The sequence below is a fragment of the Aedes albopictus genome, chromosome 1 (genome assembly GCF_035046485.1).
Source record: "Aedes albopictus strain Foshan chromosome 1, AalbF5, whole genome shotgun sequence".
Lineage (NCBI taxonomy): Eukaryota > Metazoa > Arthropoda > Insecta > Diptera > Culicidae > Aedes > Aedes albopictus.
In genome coordinates this window covers 315,270,268-315,293,450 of record NC_085136.1, presented here as the reverse complement: position 1 = coordinate 315,293,450, position 23,183 = coordinate 315,270,268, and the positions used below count along the sequence as shown (strand labels likewise).

At 39.5% G+C, this 23,183-nt stretch overlaps 1 protein-coding gene across 2 annotated transcripts in view; it reads left to right on the top strand.

Moving 5' to 3' along the window:
• Positions 1–890: 890 nt before the first annotated feature.
• The window catches only part of LOC109423600 (ankyrin repeat domain-containing protein 50), a 57,630-nt gene continuing 35,337 nt past the window's right edge, over positions 891–23,183 (top strand). For both annotated transcript variants that reach the window (XM_029867451.2, XM_019698579.3), the window contains exon 1: positions 891–2,067. The gene's annotated coding sequence lies outside the window, so the exon portion shown is untranslated. The remainder of the gene's footprint in view (positions 2,068–23,183) is intronic.

The window sequence follows — 23,183 nt, the reverse complement described above, 5'->3', positions numbered from 1 at the left end:
TTATCACTTTATAATTTTCTCAAATATAATCATTGTTGCTACCAGCGGTGAGGATGCAACAAACGAAAATTCGTCTGTGCTAATGCCGTTATAATAAACAATAAATAGTACTATGAAAAATACATTTTTTGTTTGAGTATTGCTTGAATCATGAATTTTATGTGAAATTTATACATAATTATTAAATAACATCCATGCATAATAATATTATAAACCTCACACATATTTTTTATTCACCACTCTTATCAATGGATCACTAAAATAACTAAAACGACCGCTATGAAATGAACAGATAGCGCCACCGTAGCCTTGTGTGTTTGACGTAACTCGACTGCTGTCACTGTGTTACCATCCATATACGGTGGCGCTTTTGTTTTGATGCGGTGAGTAGCGGAAAAGTCGGCTTCAATGATCCATTCCAATAACTTCTAAACATATATTTTATTTGCGAGAAGTCTAATCAAAATTATGCTTGCGAACATACTATTTAAAGGTGATGCCAAATTGCAAAAAATTATGTAGTTTCACACATAATAGTTAAACGGAAAATCTCCTCAGTGTACAAAAATGCTTAAACTATATATAGGGCACTGCACTGTTTTGATTTTGAATGGGATTTTGACGTTTCTTGGCCTTGTTGTTTACAAAATTTCTGTAAGAGTGAAAGAGAAGGGGAGAATTACATGCAGTGCCCTATATATAGTATACCCCGTCTAAAGGTGGGGTTGGGCATTACAGGGTTATGTTTTTTTTTGAGCGCACCCTAATGTGCGCCCTTTAGAAACTTCGCACTGTGGATCAAAGTTGCACGCAATTTGTGGAACCTATGTTGTGACGTCTCATCGCTGGGCCAGGGGAAGGTAGTCGTTCAGATGCGGAAAGGGCGTCGTGGATCGCGCAGGAAGAGGCAGGCTCCGTAAAAAAAAACAGTGGTGAAAATTTATTTTCTTCCTCTGCGTCCGCGACCGAGAAGCAAGAAGAACAGAACAGAAGTGCAAGTGAATCCGTGCGCGACGCGTTGTCCCGTGAGTGCTGCTGACTGGTTTTTCGCTTACTTTCGGTGGAAAATGCATCCGTTCCGGGTCGCGGTGGTCCGTTCGGTGTAATCGGTGATGTAACAGATCCGGGTGGTGGTGCGAAAATAGTTGGTGTTTTGTGCTGCGGTTTCGTTTTCGGGTGGAATTTGATGCAGTTGGCCCCCCGCAGCACGGGAAGAGCAGTGGGCGGAACGCTGGCTTTCTATGATTGAATTTGCGTGAATGGGAAGAAAATCAATTCGTGCAGGGAAGGCAGCTGGTGGTGCCAGGGGAGATTCCGATAAAAATTGGGTGTGTTGGTGAAAAAGGGATTTTCGCTTGAAAGTTTGTTGTTTTTCTTCGCGGGGAGAAGATTGAAGGAAATAATCGAAGAAGACGGAAGAGATCCCAGTCTGACGAGGGCATTATTTTTTTGTGTGTGAAAGGGCTCGACAGCCAGAGGCAATCCGGTTTTCTGAGGCAGCAGCACAAAGAAGATGCTGGGAGAAAACTAACGACGAAAGAAAAGCTGAAAAAGTGCAAGCGAATGTGATTATAAGTTGATGCTGCTGCTGGTGCTGGTGCTCTTGGTTGATTCGAGTGTGGCCCTTCGGCGATCTGCTGCTGGTGTGCTTCGGGAGGAAGCAGCTCTAGTGGATGCTTATGCTGATGATGATATAGGTGTGAGAGAGAATAAATTGTGCAAAATTTTAGCCATCAAATCGCGAAATGCCAAGTGATGAACAACATGCAATTGTATGCATAGTGAGTAAGCCTACCGGAGAATGGTGATCACTGTAAGAAAAATGCACCGAACCTCGTAGGCGAGATTTTGCTTTGATGCTGCGAAAAGAAGAAACTGCTGCTTCCGCTGTTGCATCGCAGACGGTGGTGCATTAATACCTAGAGTGCAAGGTGGAAAACACTCCTACGCGTGACGCGCTGATCAATCGTGCACATCGCCAAAAAAGGACTTGCCCTGGTTGGGCTGCTGCCATCCGGTTCAATTCTCCCAAAGTCGGAGACGCCAGCTTTGTCCCGAATAAAACAGGTACGGAATATAAATCATCCTCTGTGTCGGTTTAGCGATGCAACACTTTTTCCTGCAGTCTCAGAATGGAAGCAAATCAAGTCACTCGTTTTTTTTTTTTGCGTTCATCATTAGCGAAAGCCAGGGGATGCAGTCAGCTCGAAATAATCATGGCAGCCGGAGGTGGAAGGTGGCTGCTGCGCCTTTGGACAAGGGAGGAAAGTGTGTAGGCAAAAAATCGATAAAGTCTAGAGCACGTCATTCACTGCGGCAGGGCTGGTGCAGAGTGCTGTTTATTGATTTGATCAATAACAGTGAACTCTCTTACTTGATAGTCACAGGTTTTTTTTTTTCTGGCGTTACGTTCCAACTAGAATGGATCTCAGTTTAGTTTTCTATGAGCATGAAGTGCACTTCTACCTAAAATTATTAGCTGTAATATGTGTGTCAATCTACCATTTTGAGAAATGAATATCGTATTTAGCATGTCAGTTGTGTTTCTTCTTCGTATATTGAAGAAAAAGAATCACTTGAATTTCCTCTACTGGTTCCTTCTGAAATTCACCCGCATGTTCCTGTTGAACTCCTTCAATAATTTCTACGGAAATTAATTACCTTAGTCAGGAATTCCATCGAGAGTTCTTCCATGAGTTTCTTCTGAGATTCTTCCAGAATTCAGAATTGCTTCTCAAAAGATTGTTCTGGGTAATCTTTAGGGATTCCTCCAAGAAGTTCTTTTATTCCTTGAGCGGTACTTTCTAAGATTCCTCCTAAAATTCCTCTAAGCATGTTTCTGAGATTCCTTTACTTTTATTAACGACTCTTTTTGCTGGGAGTTTTCAGCCCGAGGCAGGTTCATTCCCGATTCCTCTAGCAGGAAATTTCGTAGGACTTTCACTCTCCTCTTCTCCTAGAATTTATCCAGGTAATTTATTTAGAAAATCTTTTGGCAGACTTTTGAAATGGTTTTTGCAGAATATCCTCCTAGTGAAAAATTCGCCAGGAGCTCCACCACAAATTCCATTGGAACTTCCATTAGAAGTTTCACCAGGAATCCCTCCATGAGATTCTTCCAGAGTCTTCTTCTTCTTCTTTATGGCTCTACATTCTCACTGGGCCTTGGCCTGCCTGGTTTCTTGACCACTACGATACCCAACTAACATTTTCAGCGCTATAAGCTTCAGTCATTTGCTTTCTGTTGTGTAACCATCGAGTAAAAGCAGTTAACGCTGAATAAAAGGAAAGCTAGTCAAATATAAATCGTAAGCTAATACACGACTGCAAAACAAGCATCATACAGCTACCAAACTCGGTTTTCAAAAATCCATTGCTTGTCACTGGGGCTACCTTTACTCCACCGTATTCCAACTCCGGGAGATTTCCCGGAAGATGTGAAAACTTGAACACATCGAATAGGAGTCCCCACTAACAAAACAGCTGCTACTATACAGTACAATTCATTATACTGACAAATCCCCAAACCAGCAGCGCTTTAAAGACCGTTATGCGATTTCACTACGGCTAGAAGCTGTAATAAAGAAACTGTTGGTTTACCAACACGGCTTGTCGGATATAAACATTATTGTCAAAACAAACTTTAAGCGGGATACATAGCTACTACACAAATTCTTTACAGCTATCCATGTATGCGCTGTGAAATTATTTGGGTTGCTTTTATTGCACTTTAATTCAATGCCGGAAGATGTGCAAATCGAGTAAGAGTCCCAGTCACTACAACAGCTGCTTTTATACAGTACGTTTTGTAATTAGCATTAGCATTAGCATTAGCATTAAGCGAGTCGCACAAATTCGTAGGTGGTACAGTCCTAGACCGCTGTTATGAGGATTGCCTCCTTCCCGTCCGAACCAAAGCACAAAGATTTGGGACTAATCTCTGACTCTTAGACAAGATTGATGCAATCCTCCAATGGTCGAGCACTGTCCTGGCCACGTCCTTGCGACTGCTGAGGAATGGGAAAGGATGGTTAGTTTTGGACACCTATGAAAAATGTAGACAACTCTACGATCTCTCAGGCCTAGGTGTCACGGGAATTTGGGTGTTGTTAGTGGAAGGGTAAACTCCAAAGGATACGCTTGGTTAACGTTCAGGCACACCATTGTTAGACTGCTTCGAATCAGTTGTCTGCCCAATTCATCCAGGTTTCCTAGTCATCTTGTTGGCATTTGGTTGAATTACTAGATTCTGCGGTTGATAATCTGAAATATAAAATAATATTAACATCGTACGTCAAATAAGCTACAAATTAGTGATACGCTCGCCACAGTTACATATTTTTAAAATATTATTTATATCGTACGATACATTTACCTGAATCCTGCTGAAATAAAATGTTAATTAGCAGTACATTGAAACACAAATACTACAAAACACAAGGAAAAGAGCATCAAACTTTGATCTTGCAATATTTAAAAATATGGTAAATATCAAGATCAAAATTTGATTTGGTAGATCTTACACCGCAACGCACCATTCTAAAGTGATCTACCCACGTTACGGGGTTTTATACAGAACGTTTTGTAATGTTGCCAAAACACAAAACAGCAGCGCTTCGTAGCCGTTTAAAGAACACTCTTTCAGCTAGAAGCTGTGAAGAAGAATCTGTTGGCGCAACCACACAGCTTGTTCAATGTAAACATTATTGCGTTTGACGTTTCACAAGCTTTTACAGCAAGATGAAGTTGGGTAAGGTTTCTTGTAGCACAATTATGGAGCCTTGTCTGGAGTAAAACAAAACGAACTATTTTCTATGTTATTTATATGTAGCAGTATGGCAGCGAGGACATCATCGGGACCAGCGGATACGGAGATCGGGAGCTCGATTCCAAGTAGCGGCAAGTACTTTAATCCCTCCCCCTGGATATTCGATCTTGACGCGATGGGAGGGCTTAACCCATTAGCACTTTAGCGCCAGTTCATTCACCACCGCTTGGACTTATCTAGCTAGATATATCTAGTTTACGAGTTGAGCGCAAGTGAAGGAATCGCCGTAAGTGCTAATGGGAACCAAAGGAGTATCCGTCGTGCATTTATCACAAGTCAAAAACAAATTATAATTCAACTTGCATAGACCTAATCTTTGCATTCTTTGAATTTTCTCAAATTTAACAATAATTGTTAAATTTAACGTAACGCAAGAGTGGGTAGAGGAGGTCTCTGCGTTACACTCATCATTCGTTACTTGAATTCGTTAGTACACAGGACAGGGGACGCTAGGATAAGTTGACTTACAGCCTTACAGATTAGATTCATTACAATTAGAAAATTATGGACTGATTAGGTAAAGATAAAACTGTTGATTATAGGAGTTTGTATTTGTATTTCTTATTTTTATGGGTTTTGTGAATTTATAAAAGTTGACAAATAATCATTATCATTTTTATTTTTGACAAAAATCAGTTGACTGAACTTTTTTGTTTTTATATCTTAGTCGGTATTATTTCACTGATCAAAAATGCAGGAATTTAGTTAGACTTGACGGTTGACATTGTAAAGGGTTACGATGCATATAATATTACTTTGGACTGAGATGATCACAGATATGCAGAAGACGACTAGCGAAATTAGAAACACAATTTGATACATTATTGACTATATTTTGACAAATAGGGTTTGACAAATTTCTTTACAATATCGAATGGAAGCTCAAAAAGTGTTATCTAACACTAATATGAGAGTTATTTGGAGATGATGCTGGTGCTGTCAATGACTAACATCGGTTATTGACACTATTGGTAATCAGCTTGAAATAATTTTCAGAATGTATTATAAAATAACTGAGGATATTATCTGATTATTGTTTGGGGAAGCTGTTAGAAAAACTAGTTGCCCATATCGGCTAAAAACGCTAGTTCTGGTAGCTGTCTTCGAATAATTTTCAGAAATATCAAATCTTTAAAAATTAGCTACGACACATTTTTTTTCTCTTTTTTTTTTCTTTTTACTCTTTGTATATTTCTTAAGAATAGTGCTCTGAAGGCGTTAACATAGACATAGACACCCTTTTTATCTCTGAATGTTGTCCAGTGACCTCGGAGATTTTCGATTATTGAAATATTATTCAATTATCAAATCATCTTTGGAGCTTCCATTCGATCAAAACACTAGTGCGATGGGAAAAGTTAAAAACAGTATTTTTAAAAACTACTACGACCTAATGCTAATTACTACACACTTTGCTCAAGTTGACGACATCGTCTAGTCCATCGTGAGTATTAGTCCTAGTAGGGGGAAAGTTGGGAAAGGGTCCAGGCTTTGCTATCAGCTGTCCTGCAGCTCCACCTGGTCACTCTTCAAAAAAAAAAAAAAAAAGTAGCGGCAAGTACTTTAATAATTCAATTTTAAAAGTGATAATTCCAGTTCCACATGTATTGCGTCACGGTATCCATAACCTAATTATATTTAATCGTTTAATTTGGGGATGCCGTAAAACTATTATTTAACAATTGCAAAAAGGCTGAAAAAGCGCCTTCTCAAGATGTTTTTCAGTTAGTGGTTACATAGGAGCCGAGAAAAGAGCTATGACTAGGTGGCATAGAAGCTGATCGCACAGCATGTACAAGCTGATTAAGTTCGCCAGATTCATTGGTATAGGGCTTGCATAGAAGCTTCCGTCCATATGTACAACACAGTAACTCAGCATCAAGCCGTATTAAGGACGCTTTGTTGACGTTTACATTCACAATAAATGTTAGTTGGGTAGTTTTACAGCCCCCGGCAGTAAAAGATACAGGCATTTTCGGTTTGTAGACTGGCATAGCTCCGGCATTCAGGAACAGGTGTACCTTGATTTTTATACTGTGTACTAAACCTTGTCGGAAAACTTTTGGAAATCTTGCCTTGTAGTGCTGGCTTACGTTGGGCTGTCCCATAGTCCAAACAAATCGATCCACTCTAGGCCAAACAGGTTGAGATTGTTGTTGGCCACGTAAAGTTTCCCTGGTTTGGTGACACCTGCAAGTGTGACTGTGCTTTAAAGTTCATAAAGAAGCAGAAGAGGCTTTCCAGAAGCTGTTGTTGCTGCTCTTGTTGTGTGTGAGAAGTAGTTGAGGGGATCCAAGACATCCGAGAGATGATAATGTTTCAAACTGCAGCGTCACTTCTGATCCATTGAGCTGACCGAAGTGTTTGCTTCTGTTCCACCATATCGGTATCATGCTTGAGATTTTGAAGACGTTAACAATCCATGGATTTGCTGAAGAGTGAAATCCGGATGCTGAACAATTCCTTGAGTTTCTTGACGGTTTTCATGAACTCACGGTCATGTTTCGGAAGCACGAAATTGACGTAACTAACGGTCGAAAACGTTGACCCTGAGGCTTCTCAGGAGCAAACGTACCTTCACTGCATCGTCCAACTTCGCACCGTCCTTCAAGAAGAGATCCTCGTATTTGCGATACCACCGGTCGAAAATTTGACCATTGTCCTGATCGTAGGAGAACTCGTAGATGTTCGATGCCAGAGATTCAATAATGAATTTACTTGAAGATTGGTCGCTCGAAGATTGGTCGGATCCGGAGCCTTCTTGAATGTCAAATCGCTCCAGCAAAACCATCAACTGCGCGTTTTGCATAGTCATCTGCTAGTTCTGTCGGACCATGTGCTGCATTTGCGTTTCATTGTCTCCACCAGGTGGTGCCATGGTATGTGCGTTGAAGTCTTGATTACCTCGTCATCAACTGCTGTACTTCACTACTATTTTTTATTGTTCGAGTGGTAGATACAGATTTTTCTTCTTATTTCAGCTGTAGTTTAATGTCCGCCAGTCTCTGGTACTACACAGCTAGAAAAAATCACCGACTTCGGTAATGTTTTACCGAAATCTCAACCGTTAAGTTTGTTTTACAGGAAAAATTCGGTAAAGGTAGAAACTTTTACCGAAGTTCGTTAGAGTTTGACAGATAAACGATAAAATTTTACCGAAATTTGTTAGATTTTTACAGAATTTCGTTAAAAATCCATTACCGAACGCTCAGTGGTTGAGATTTCGGTAAAAATTACCGAACGCGATTAGCTGTGTAAGCCTAAACAAGGACGATCAGGTAGATATTCACATACACCTGACAACCTACATATCGAACCCATCAACACATGGGTCGGAACCTACGGATTTGCTTCCTAACCGAGGGAAGGCGTGATCGGATATTAGATAGAAACCGCCGTATGCAGTGCCCTTCCAGACATTCTTTCCTAGATTTATCTAGAAATGATTTCCAAGATTTCTCCAGTATTACTCCTTCTAGGAAAGAGTTCTCAAAGGAATCCCAGATAAAGTTCCCGGAGGAATCCACGAAAGAGTTCCGGATGAAATTCAAGAAGCAATTCCATAAGAATCCCGATGAAAAGAATCTGCAGGAGGAATCTAACATGGAATACCTAGAAGGAATCGCTGTTGGAATTTTGGAACGAGTTTCTGAAGGAATCTCGGAAAAAACTCCTGAAGCAATCCCCGAAACAACTCCTAGAGGAATCCCGGATGAAATTGCTGGAATTTCCAGGAAAACTTTCTGCAAGTCCAAGGAAACTTTTAAAGACATTCCAAAAAAAACTATTGGGAGAATGTCGGATGGAATTCCTGGAGGATTCCCGAAACTCATTGAGAAATCTTTGAAGTTCCAGTGGCCTTCTTTGAAGGAACCCTGGAAGAAGTTTCTGGAGGAATCTCAGGTAGCATAGCATAGCATAGCCGACCGTACACATCCTGGGGTGGCTGTCGATAGAGAAGTTTAATGCGCCAGAAAAGTTGCCTGGGACTTGACAAACCTTTCATTTAACGAACTCTCGACACCTGGCCAGGTCCTTACGATCAGCGGGGATGGGGAGGAAATGTTGATTAGATATCTACTCAGAATATGTCCAAGAACTTGGCCCACTTCATAGATATCTGGAGTTAGAAATTAGATAGGGTTTAATGGGATGCTTTCCTTGGTGAAAAAGCGTACGAGAAATTGTCATCTTTTAATCATTTACCTGGTTACCACTGAAAAAGTAAAAATAAGCATTAATCAAGTCGCACAAATTTCGTAGGTAGTACAGCCATAGACCACAGTTGTGAGGATTGCCTCCTTCCCGTCGGATACCAAAACACAAAGATTGGAGACTTCTCTCTGACTTCTCAACAAGACTGACGCAATCCTCCAATAGTCTAGAGTTGTCCTGGCCTCGTTCTTGCGACTGCTGAGGAATATGAAAGGATGGTTAGTTAGACACTTAAAGAAAGATGTAGAAAGTTATACGACCTCTCGGGCCTAGGTGTCAAGGGGATATGGGTGTTGTTCTAGGTGTTGTTAATGGAAGGGTACTCCAAAGGATGCGGTTGGTCAACGTTCAGGTACACCATTATTAGACTGCTCCGAAATAGTTATCTGTCCAATACGTCTTGGTTCCCTCGTCATCTTAATGGCATTTATTTGTATAACTTGATTTTTCGGTTGAGAATCTGAAATTGCGGAGTTGTACGGCCAATTATTCTCTTTCCATTCCAGAAACGACCGTTTTGAAGCAAGAAGTGTCCCAATGGCCAACACAAACGGGACTTGTCCGAAACACACAAGATAAGTACAACAATTTTATAATCAGGCGCCCAACTCTTTCTACGACTTTGCTAATAGATAATGCAATATGCATACTTCAATATCAATTATTTGTTTGTTTGCGCGTTTATTTATGACACTATTGAAGCATTCTTGTCGCCGCGGAATAGTTTACAATTTATCTTATTTACATTTTTCAATTCACTTTAAAGTATCTAACACTGCTTTTACAATTGTGTATGCAAACTTGTATCTTAATTATGTTCATTATTAACTAGCTGTCCCGGCAAACTTTGTCTTGCCGTCTTGTGGTGGTTTGACAACTGTTGAGCTCATAACGTCACCGCACTCTAGATTGATTTGATTTTGATCATGCTGAATTTGTTCCCGGCTCATAAAAAATCAGTATTTTCACAATTTTCATGCCTTTTTTAAAGATTTTCGTAACTTTTTCTGCATATAAACACAGCCACCATGAATACGAATCAAACCCTGCATAAATCATCCTGATCGGTTCATCCGTTCGTGAGTTTTGTTGCCTCAAAGGGACTTCAAACTCATTTTTATATATATAGATAGTAGTCTGATAAAACAAGTCTAGTGATTTTTTTTTTTTACCAAGGAATAGAAAGAGTTGGTGTCATAATCAATACAATACTTGAAACTGGAAACTCCTTATTTCCCCCTATGGGTTATAGGGAGGGGCGGGACATTCGAGCCTACTCATCAGTGGAAAGGACTTGATATGCTAATCGGTTTAGCATAGGGCAGATACAAGTCTACTGGTAGACGTATCGCCCAGCGAAACAACGCAGATTGGCCACGGCCCGGGGGTGCGTTGATTATAACAGAACAGAACAGAATCTGAAATATTACATAATATTAACATTGACGCCAAATAAGCTACATAATAGTGATACGCTCGCCACAGTTACATATTTTTATAATATAATTTGTATCATACAATAAATTTACCTGAATCCTGCTGAAATAGAATATTGATTAGCAGCAAAATTGAAACAAAAATATTACATAAACATCAAAAAAGTGCATCAAACTTTGATCTTGGAATATTTGTAAACTACTGCCTGATTACTTTAGGCAGAAAAATTTCAAGATCAAAATTTGATTTGGTAGATCTTACGCCGCAACGCACAATTCTGAGGTGATCTATCCACGTTACGGGACAGTTTCTGGAGGAATCTCGGGTGGTACCTTTTAAGAATCTCAGAAGGGATCCCAGAGGGAGTTTCCGAAGGTACATACTCCCAAAATAATCTCAGATGGAGCTCCCTGAGTAAACGTAGAAGTAAATCCTAGAGGGATCCTAGAATAAATTTGTGGAAAAACCAAGGATATATTTCTTGGAGGAATCTCAGCAAAAATTACTGAGCTAATCCTAGAAAGGATTCCTGAAGGAATGTTGGAGTTAATTAGTAGAGAAATTACGGAAGGAGCTTTGAAGGAATCTTGGAACTCCTGTAGTAATCTCAAAATGTATGTCTTAAAAAATTCTAGAAAAGACCTATCCAAGATTCCCGGAAGAACTTCTTAGAGGAATCCTGGCAAGAGCTCTTGGAAGAATCCTGGATGGAACCCCTTCATGAAACCCGGAAGAAACTCCTGGAAAACCCCCAACTTCTGAACTTCTGAAGCAATCCTGAAAAAAAACTCCTGTGAAAGTTCTGGAACAAATTTGACGAGGAACCGCGAAGGATTTCTTGGAAGTATTCCGGATGGAATTCCTGTGGATCCCAGAAGGACCTCCTGCAGCCACCGTGCCGTCATGGTTTTTATGATCTTTTTCATCAGGGCCGTTAAATTTTTATGATCTTTTTTATCAGAGTTCTGTTCAAAAGTTCCGATCAGCTTTCCACTTAAGGACAAGGTATTTGGAGTACATAGCTCCAATTTTCTCGAGCACAAATCTAAAGAATCGTCAAGCTATCTGGATAAAAATGTAACTTGATGCTTGTTTTCATACAGTAAACATTGAGTTACATTTTCAGCCAGATCCGTTTGATGGTTCTCTACTAGAATTGTGCTCGAGAAAATTGGAGCTATGTACTCCAAATACCTTGTCCTTAAACTTATGACACGATATTTTTGTGGTCGAATATTTGCGAAATTATTTTGAAAATTTGATGAAGAGAAAAAAAAACTGACGAACATAATATAAGTTCCTCTATCAAATTTTTAGTTTTGCGTTTTGTCCATATATGTGTTGGGTTACTTCCTAGTTTTCGCTACCAGCCCTGAACGAACAGCAACAACCGAAGAGCAGCAGCCACCACCACTCTTCTATCGTTATGCCCACTGACTGTCGACTGGCATTTGTTCCGTTCCTTCTGTGCGAATCTATTCCGGTATCTGCCATTCAACCAGCACTCCAGCAGCAGCCTACATTCTTGTTTGCTGGCAAGAAAATAGAATTCCATCACAATAATCAGCAAAAAATAGTCCTATACATATGATGGATTGGACTCATCCTCCTCCACCACGGTGTATCAATGTCCAACTTAATTGAGTTGTTTTCGGAATGGAATTGAATTAGGCGTCATCATTCATGCTCAATACTGCACTCTAGTTGTCGTGGTACAGCGTACGAGTTCTGTGAGAGGTGAGAAAGCAATCGATTCGAAAAGTTTACGTTTCGAATAGGTAGAATCGTTAATCGGCTGTTAGTGGGTATACGCTCTTTCTACATCGATTCTTATGGACTTATCTCAAATGGAAATTGTAGTCGTTCTCAATTGAGACATTGAAAAAGTAGATTTGTTATTCGAATGGTTAACCACTTCACTCATGATAACTGTCTCAAATTTGTCATTGATGTAAGAATTATTTGACAATTATCACTCCTCTTAGTCTTATTAGATCGTAGAGTATTGTATACTTTCCATACCATAGATAAATGCATAAAGGATCATTTGGCAAAGAAGAACTCAGTAAATAATTGCAAAAGTGCTTCTACACCTCTATAGCTAAGTGCAAGTTTTATCCCTTTTGAAACTTTAAGCCAAGAAAAAGAAAATAATTCATCCTCTCTCTTCAACCTATTTTCACGTTATTTGGGTTCATCATTAGTGTCACCATCTGTCCATATCATCCTAATTCAGTCGTTCCTTTAGTCGTTAGTTACCAACGACCATTCCAACGATTGTTCCTAAACATTTCGAAAGTGTCATCCTATAGGTATATGCATTGAGCACGCGGCACATAAACCGTAAACCTCTGTCCCAAAACGCATCAGAACATAATCTATTTTTTAACCATCGTCGTCGACGACTACGACAAAGCAGTAAAAAAAGGCGAAAACAATCACACCGCGTGCTAGTCGCGAGCGTCAAACGCAACAACAGAGCATCATCGCGGTTGTCGATCAAACGTCGTAGCCGTTGACGCGAAGATGCATTGGATTCACCTACGGAAGATTTACGTAGGTGCATCTACATCTTACATTTACTCCATACCAAATGGCGAAAGGAAGAGAAACATTAAACCAAGAAGAATGATGTCCGCTCCGGTAGCGGTAGGCGTCCTCGTGGAAAAAGTGTTAACTTCTTCCACCGCCACCGGTATCCAATGTGTGTGATCGACACTCTTTGATCTCCTTGGGGCTTTTAATGGGGAGACCCGTGGTCGTATCGGATGTCTGATATGATATTATTAGCTTTATTTGTTCATTGGAGCATCGAGTGAGTTCTGAAAATAATGCCAACTAGTCTAGTTTTGTAATTTTATGGTTGAGTGATCTGCGTACCAAGCAAGTACGCTCCGAAAGTAGGTAATCAAGATATACTACTCACCTATCTGAGTCAGTGGTTTTCAACTTGGAGCGTTATATACATACAGACACTTTCAGTCCTGGGCACCCGCGGTGGTGCAGCGGGCCGAATATAAAGATCTCCATCCTGGGCCATTGCCAGCCGTCGCCTTGATCTGTGGTCAAATTTCTGTCGACTTGCTTGATTTCCATCTTGAGGCCGCGCCGTCATAAGTCTCTGGGTCTGCCTCTGCTGCAATGTCCTGCTGGGTTCCAACCTAAGGCTTGCTTGTAAATTTCGTTTCCACTTTCGCTCCTGAATTTCTGTCGCTATCGGCTTTTGACAGTGAAGCAACAAAGAAAACGCGGCGATAACTCTTTATCCCAACTGGTAACAACTAATGACATGATCTCGAAATTTTTTGTTGCAGGCAAAGTGGAAGCTGAATTTGTTGCGTACTTTTCAACTCGTGAATAATCAATTATTACCAACCCAAAATCGAAGTTTTTGGATGATACATCTTCAGCAGCGTTGCAGTGCTTACCGACTCGAAGTTACCGCTCGAAAATCACGATGCAAGCCTTAAAAATCTCTAAACTCGTGGTGCAAGATCTTTGTCCTATTCTGCTCAAGTTGGGACAAACCTATGTCGCATTGGGTAGTATATCGCAACAAATTCAGGTTGCGACATTGTCGTTATTGTTGCGCGATTGTTGAATTTTGATTTACTGGCTTTTGATGACATCGACGATGGAGCTCCACGTTGGAGATCCAATTGTGAAACCGCCATGCACGAATTATATACTGCAAGCAATTATTAATGATGACGCGTCGCCGTTGATCTTTCTCCACTGATACACGCCAGGTTTTCCTGGTAATCTGTGCTGCTAAATTTAAAGTTTGAGTCGAAAATTCAGATTTTAATGCGTTGACTAATCTAATTGTGTTTCTACACATTTCTTAACCTTCCGAAACTCGCGTGGTTGGCTACCTGCGTTAGCACCACGCTAATGCTGAGTACAAAAAAAAACAATATTTTTTCAACGTGTTGTACAAAATACAACAGCGCGATTGCTCGAGGGTTAAACTCGCAAGGGCAGCACTCGCCTTCTTGATCTGTGCACCTACAGTGTCGGACAAAACAATAAGACCACCAGCCATGTTTCAATATAATAGGATCATTTACAGATTGCCATTACCAATGGATATATCAGAGTATCTGATGCTTGCACACTCAATCCTGAATTGCTTGTTCAGTACTTTTTTGGCGAAAATAGAACAGCAGAATTATTTCGGTAGCTTCGGTAATCGATTGTACTGAGGCTCAGTACACAAACTGTCAAAACGGGCGCAAAAAGTAAACAATCCTTCATTGCTGTATTCGGCTGTTCCATTTTCGTCAAAAATTTACCGGACACGGTCAAAATTAAGTGTATGATGATTGATATATTAGTACTGAAATTAAGGATGCCAAGTTTAAAACTTAGGGACATTTTTATTGAATTGATCACAAATAATCATCATAAAAATCTGGTGTTATTGTTTTGTCGCACCGTATATCTGTAACTTTGGAAGTGCTGAACAGACCTCAATTAATTTAATTCAATTCAAAATTCCTGTAAATCCATGTCGGCTGGCAAAATTTTAGTCAAATCGGTTTACTAGAAACCTAGTATCATATCTCCAAACTTGGTCATTTTGAATGAAATAGGACCGGTGGTCTTATTGTTTTGTCCGACACTGCATGTCGATCTTGGTGCCGCCATCGGCCGTCATTTGACTACCAAGTTATTGGGGAAAGTTGTGTGGTTGATCAAAGACTTACAAATTAGGGCTTCCAACTTTCCCGGAACACAGCTTCCCGGGAAACGGGAAAAAATATTACCAATTCCCGGGATTTCCCGGGATCCCGCGAAATAAAGACTGGAACGCGCAAATTTTGGTCATACATTATTTTTTCATATTTTTTTCAACTATGTCCTTAGTTAAATTTTGACCCATTTTGTAATTCTTTCAAAGTTGTAGCAGTTTGAATATGAAAATAGAAATAGAAATGGAAAAGAAAATATAACTTTGTAACAGCTTGATAAAATTGAATGAAGTTTTAACACAACATTTTGACATGCATACTTTACAAACAGAAAAATTTTCATTGAAATCGATTTACTTTTTCTGGTTATATAAATAAAACAGTAAAAATGTGTTCTTATTTTTGAATCCTCTTTGTACAAAACTTTAAAATGGCAGATCTTAGGATTCAGCAATATCTCTGCAAATACTAAACCGATTTTGATGAAAATTTAAGTATAAGCTACATACAATGTACCATTATTGGTCCAAAAATCAGCTATTTTGGTGAAGGCAGTCTAAAGTTATGAAAAAAATTATATGACCAAAATTTGCGCGTTACAGTTTTCAAGCAAATTTTATTGTGAGGTGAAAAATGTTTTTATTTGAAAGAAAATCGTTAGTCAGGTATCATATTTTTCCATTTCCAATTGTGGAATGTGCGCAATTCAGAAAATTTCACGGTTAGAAGGTTTTTATTTTACCGTCAATGCATTTTAAGTACGCTTTTATCCAGCATTAAATATTGAAACTTTGATTTGAAATACATGAACGTGTTTTGCTCAATCTTCCAGGACGCGCGCCATCAAGCAACCGAAACTACACCGCGCTCGCGCTGCATACGACGAGCGAGGTTTTTTGATAGTGTTGTACTTTTTACAACAACGCTCGTGCTGAAGGGTTAAATTAGTTGATTATTCTGGGTACATCAACAGGCGTACAACAACCCCGATGATGCTCAATTTTATCTTAAGATTCATTCCTAAAATTTACAATCTTATTTTCGGGCTGAAAATCTCTTAAATAAAGACAAATCAATCAATCAAATCAACAATCACATTGTCATACTTAATGAACAGATACAATAACACAAGTCAGAAGTACGTAATATCTGATACAAAAAATAACTATAACTTACGATAACTGCCAAAGAAAATACGAAAAAAAAACTTCGGTGATGGATTCCGAAGTCAAAGTAAAAAGCTACAAGGGTAAAAACCCATTGAAGCCCAATAATGGCTCCACACGTGCTATTATCTGATCCTCTAATTAGCAAGTCCTGTATAACGTTGATGCACCAAACCGTGGTCTTTGCCCTAACCCCCCCCAATGGCCATGTATTTTATGGATGACCCAATAGGACTCTGGCTGTATTGCGTCTTACATGCAAGCGTTGGTGGATCAGTTTGGCACTATAGGATGCACTCCATATTTTAAAGCATTATTAAAAATAAGAAGAACCGTTGTCGGTTGAAAACAGTTTTAATGCTTTCATATTATTAAGAGGATGCTATCTGCGTAAGCTTTCCGTTAAGCTCAAATTATATAATAACATAAACATAAATCTAGAATTTTTTTACGAAACTCGGTAAAAAATACCAAATTTAGGTAAAATGTTATCGTTTATATCAAACCCTAACGAATTTCAGCAAAAGTTGCTACCTTTACCGATTTTTTCCTGTTAAACAAACTTAACGGTTGAGTTTTCGGTAAAACATTACCGAAGTCGGTGATTTTTTCTAACTGTGTAAACCAAGAAGCTGAGTGAATTCAATCATTGACCAATCCAAATTCCTGTGTGGTAGTGGTTTGTGTTCAGATTTCCCGTGTTAATCTATCTGTAAGAACTTTGTAAACATCTTTTGTTCTCCCGTATATGGATAGGCTTGCATTAGGTTTTGTGAGACATTTTTTGGACAACTCAATTGACTTGCAATTTAAGGACAGACATGCTAGAATCCCAAAACGGTCGCCACAATGGCCGACTTTGGCACCTACGATTTCGAGCGCATAAATCTCTTCGTAAACAAAACCAGCGCACCTGAGCTTCTTATTTTAAGCATATTACAAGTGAGCAGGAACAGAATAATGAAATGCACTATTGTTTGAAGCTTGCTTCTTGAGATTTGTGTGTCTGAAGTTTTGATGCACTGTTGAAACGGAATTTCAAGACGTTTGTCCTTAAAATGGGTCATTCCATTTAACACTTGACAAAAAATAGACAACAAGAAAGAAAATCCTAGGAAATTTGAGAAACTCGGGATACAAAAATGTGGTTCCCTGGATACATCCCGGGAATGGAAGCCCTATTACAAATCATACACTGAAAGGCGGCTTGCAGTAATGACAAGCATAACAATGTTTTTAAATGTACCATGGCAAAACATAATCATCGACCCACCAACGCTTCTTGTGTGCGTTTTGTTTCTTCTCACATCAACCGGTTCAATAGCCGAGTGGTAGCGTGCGAGCCTGGTGATGTCAAGGTTCTTGGTTCGAATCTGGTTGCCAAAAGTAACTATTTTTAATTGAAAACAGGGATGGGAACACTCACTTGCGAAGAGTTACACTCACTTGCTGTTTTCTCAGCTCAGAAGCATGCAATCAAGAAACGATGTATGGACGACTTTTGGCTTGTGGTTTTGTCTTAAAGTTTGTCGAATAGAGTAGGGGTCGCAAACCCATACCTAAGTCGTGACAGAGCTGTGAAAGTGACTCTCCACGAGGTGAGTGTAATTTACACTCACCTCGTGGAGAGTTGCCTTTGCAGCTCTCTCACGCCTTCGATATGCGTGTGCGACCCATACTTTGTTCGGCAAACTTTTAGACAAAACCAAAAGACAAAAGTCGTCCATATATCGTTTCTTGATTGCACGCTTCTGAGCTGAGAAAACAACAAGTGAATGTAACTCTACGCAAGTGAGTGTTCCCATCCCTGATTGAAAATCGAGTCCATGGTAAAATTGAAAACATAATTCTGTTGAATTGAAACGAAAATCAGTCTGCACAAATTTAGTGGCGTTGTGTATTTAAATTGACCCTCAGAATAGTAATTTTCACCGCAAGCAGCCGTTCAGTGTAGGCCGTTAAATTCGAAATAGCACCATTCGATTGAAGCTAATAACTCCAATCTTGATGTACTATAGCATCTTCATTTCTTAGAGAGATCATGTCTTCGACAAAGTTTAATGGTTAGAAATGGGCCTACATATTTCCCAGGGTGCTTCTAAAAGTTTCCCTGGGGATTTCATGAGAATTGAGAAAGTTTTGAGATCGTCTCAAGAGATTTCTGGAGATATTCTAGAACGCTTTTGGAGGATTCAGGGAGGATCAAGGAATTCCGTTCGGGTTACAGGGGTTGCAGTAGCTTTTAATGGGCTAAAGAGCCAAGGAGCTCCGCAAATATCCAGAAGCGGTTATGAAACACCTGCCTTGAAACCGATTGGAACGGATAATTCATGGAACAGTAACTAACGTATGCCAATTGGCTTAAGAATGTGACAGATGATTTATTCTGGAAAGCGCACGTTGCGTAACATTTACAGTTCATTTTACTACCAATTATTAGACAGACACGGCAATAAACAATCAATCAAGCTAAGCGTTTGACCTAATAATAGCAAATTGAACAAATGTTACAAACCAGTCCACTCATCTCAACGCTGTCAATTAAGCAGTCTTTCCATGGCTATCAACTTCATCTACACAGCGCACTACCTAACATCGACAATGATATACGAACAAAGCCCCAAATCAATAAACACATTAAATTAGGCTACTAGTCATACCAGATTCCGCCTACCAGTGCAGTTCACATTCTGTGATCCCTACCAATGCGATGACGAATAGCACTGTGGACTACATATGGATTTGTTGCTTGTATGCACCACTTGCCTGGTATTTACTTCCAGCTAAGCTCAGCTAATCCTCAAAGAATGAAAACCTCGGCGACACAAGCACTTGCATACTGCACCGCACCGGTTCGGCAACTTGCTTCGCTAATATCTATAGAAATACGTAAGTAGTAGGTACTATACTACCTATATTTCAAAGATTTCAACCACCAAACGCCGCACACGGAAATCAGGTCACGTGTTCAAAAACAACAATTCCTTTCGGGCTGCTGTGGCGACGAATCGATTCTTACTCCAACCGTAAAAAAAGACATCTCGTCTCACTGTGACCAGCATAGGTAGTGCTGCTACAGTCAGTTTTAGTATTGAGCGCCTACTTTCTTCGTGGCGTGCGCCGCGCCGGTGCCCGTATCTATGTAGATCACAAGGGACGGACAACTGCGCGGCGAGATGCATTCACAGCTAATCTATACACATCACCTAGTTATGCAAACTATGTGCGCACGGTGCAGCGCGTGTTCTCTCTTCACACAGCGAGAAACGGCAGCGCGATGATGGCTATATCGGTTCTTGTTTCACCGAACTGGTCGTCGTAGTCGCTGTCGTTATGTCGTTCGAAGTCGTTTGTTCTGGCTCATTTGGAAAGTGTCATCAATCGCCATCGCAGTTGTGCGTGCAGCTCGTAGACTGTGAGCTGGTTGTTCGGCAGAATGCTCCAATTATGACCTTCAGATATTGAACAGATTATTGACCAGAGATTTATGAAACAATTTGAATAAAACAAGCTCAGTGTTGTCGCAATCGACTCTGATGATTTTTATTACTGTGCTTGTCGATTCGTCACGAATTGACTGTAGTTACCTCATCTTCGTCTAGAGGTAAACAACAAACCAATAACTAAAGAATAACATATGCTGTCATCATATCTAAGTTTGCAATTCTTTAGTTGTTTATGAATAGCTCAGGATGACACAAAAATAACAAAACATGCTATCATTGTGAAACTTGTAATTGACAAGTTATTATTGAACAGTATAATATCATAATAATAACAAATATTACTATAACAATATCAGCCAAAATAATAATAAAAAAAAGACACTACACCGTCTTCAGCCAGAGGCTGCACAGACTGAACATTACACATACACGAGACAACGAACAACACACATAACACCCAGTGGCCCAATGGAGAATTTTCCGTTCGACGAAAAGTTTTCCCCGACTGGAGCGGGAATCGAACCCGCACTCCGAGGCTTACGAAACGCCTAGACGACTGACGCCGCTAACCGCACGGCCACGAAGCCCACAATAACAATAACATAATTTACCATCATATTAAAACATGTTATTATTTTGACATTCTTTTTGATATTATTTTGTTATTACAATGGAAAAATCAGTTATTCATTAGTTGTTATGCCATAGAAATTTATTATTACTATTATTATTTCTGTTATTTTAACTCTTATTTCAAACAAACTAATAGCAAATTTTGCCATTCGAACATTATATTTTAATGGCAAAAATTGCCCTTCATTTGCCATTCCGCTCTACCCGGGAAGGAATCAGTAATTTCGTGTGGAATGGAACAAGAAACGAACAATAAATTAGAATAAAATCTCACGTCTGATCCTTGAAGGGCTTTTCTAGATTCAGAGTTATGAAGAGATTGTTGTTTCAAAATTATGCATCCGGTTTCTTCAGGAAAGAGTCTAAGAATCTATCATTGGTATTATTTATTTTAACTGATACATTTTTTTCTTATTTCTATTCGGATCTGTCATTGCGACCTATTTTGAGATCTATTGTGACAAAATTGATACACATTCTTCTCCTTTTGGAAAATTTGTGCCACAATTCCTACCAAACGTCAGCAACAAAATATTTTTTTGAGAAGGAATTTCTGGAGGAATTTTCAGAGGAATTTCCGGAGGAATTCCTGGGGGAATTTCCGGAGAAATTCCTGGGGGAATTTCCGGAGAAATTCCTGGAGGAATTTCCGGAGGAATTGTCGGAGGAATTCTTGAAGGTATTTCCGGAGGATTTCTTGAAGGAATTTCCGGAGGAATCCTTGGAGGAATTTACAGAGGAATTCCTGGGGAATTTCCGGCGGAATCCTTGGAGGAATTTTCGGAGGAATCCTGGGGGAATTTCCAGAAGAACTCCTGTAGGGATTTTCGGACGAGTTCCTGGAGGAATTTCCGGAGGAACTCCTGAAAAAAACTCTTGGAGGAACTCTCAGAGAAATCCCGGAGGAACTCTCGGAGGAGCGCCAAAGATATGGATATAAAAAATCATGAAGATAGAGCGATCGCATACCTAGTTTTGGCACTATGGTCAAAACGTCCTCGAACAAGGCTCCTCCCGTACACATTGCGGAGACCACGGGTTGACCAGTGGTTGGCCAGAGAGGCCATTGGACGTTTTTGCGGTGAGCAAGATGATGGATATGAAAATCATGAAGATTGACCTATCGCATGCCTAGTTTTGGTCCCCTGACTAAAATGTCCACGATACGGATTCCCGCGGGGATAATTCCATATCCCTTTCGTGATGAACCAACACAATCGTGCTGTTTCTCGGCATTGGTTTTACACATTTTTGTCAATTATTTTTTCCTCAAAATATGTTATGTAAATATTTTTTATGATCGAGTTATTACTATAACTTGTATTTCTGAGCCTCAGCTTTGGTTGGAATTGTTTATGAAAAACGCCACAATAAGTTAAAAAAACAAAAAGTAAACAATCACCCTAGAAGTTGAAAAAGTTTTATCTGTTGTATTTTTATAAATATTTGTTTAATCCAGGTATGCAGAGATAAAAAACGATAGAAAAAGAGTAGTTCTGCAAAACGGCGACGAAAAAGTGGTGCTTTGTTGAAAAGCACAAGATTTCTGGGTGGTCAATGTGGGACCAGCACAATTGTGCTGTTCCGTCCCCAAGGCGGTCCAAGTTCCATCGGAAATTGCCTATTCTTAGGCGTTTTATGGTATAGAAGATTGATTTTAATTATAAAATCACTACAAAGTGATAGTTTGTAAAAATTTAGACGTATGATTTCATTTCAAGGAACACGATATCAGCTTGTACGAGTTTTTTTAAAGAACTTTGAATGCTTGGGTGAATAATATTACTCCATATTATCGAAATCATGAATTAGATTGGAACAGGGATTTGCTGTTCTTATTATCTTCTTCTTATTCACTTCTATGATTTGAATACCCTGTCAAGCTGATCTCGTGTTCCTAGATTTGAAATTATACGTCTAAATTGCTACAAACTAAGACTTTGCAGTGATTTAAAAATTACAATAAATCTTCTGTACCATAAAACGCCTAAAAGTAGGCAAGTTTTAGCAATTCCTTAGAGAACATCGACCGGCTTGAGGACGGACCAGCACAATGAATTAACTACATCGGCTGTTTTCCTACTCTCCGCATCGACCAATGTGGCGCTAGCTTCTATGCGCGAAAAATCGCTAAAAGTAAATCGCAAAAATATTGTATGGCGAATACCATCTAAAGGCAAATTCTTCAAAGCGGAATACCTTATTCGAAAAAATATTTGGTAGTGGTTGTGCACAATGGTGACCACTATTAAGCCTACCAAATATTTTTTCGGGAAAAGCTTTGTACTTCAAGTAATTCAAGTTTAGATGCATTTCGCCATTCAAAATTAGATTGATTTACTCCTGCTGATCAACTGTGGCTGCGCGTAAAACGGGTAGTCCATTGTGCTGGTCCTAATTTGTCCCCAAAAAGTGCATAGGTGGATAAAGTAGCCGAACTAAAGAAAGTTTTATTCTAGAGGACGTTAAGTGTATAAGAGAAAATTTGAGATAATCATTCTTTTATGGTCCGTCACGAAAGGGATATGTTGCCCACGTAATACTGTGTAAATTTTCTGAATCTCTCGGGATTGTCCGAATTCGTCCTTACAAAACATGATCACACGGAATAATCATAACGGATGATTTTCAATTGTTTTTATCGCTCTTCTAACACCAATACTTGAAAATCTGTATAATGTTATGTTAACGAACTGCAGAAATTTGGACCATCTGATCGAAGTCATGCCTTGACTTCAGAGAACCATAGATTGGCTACAAGGAG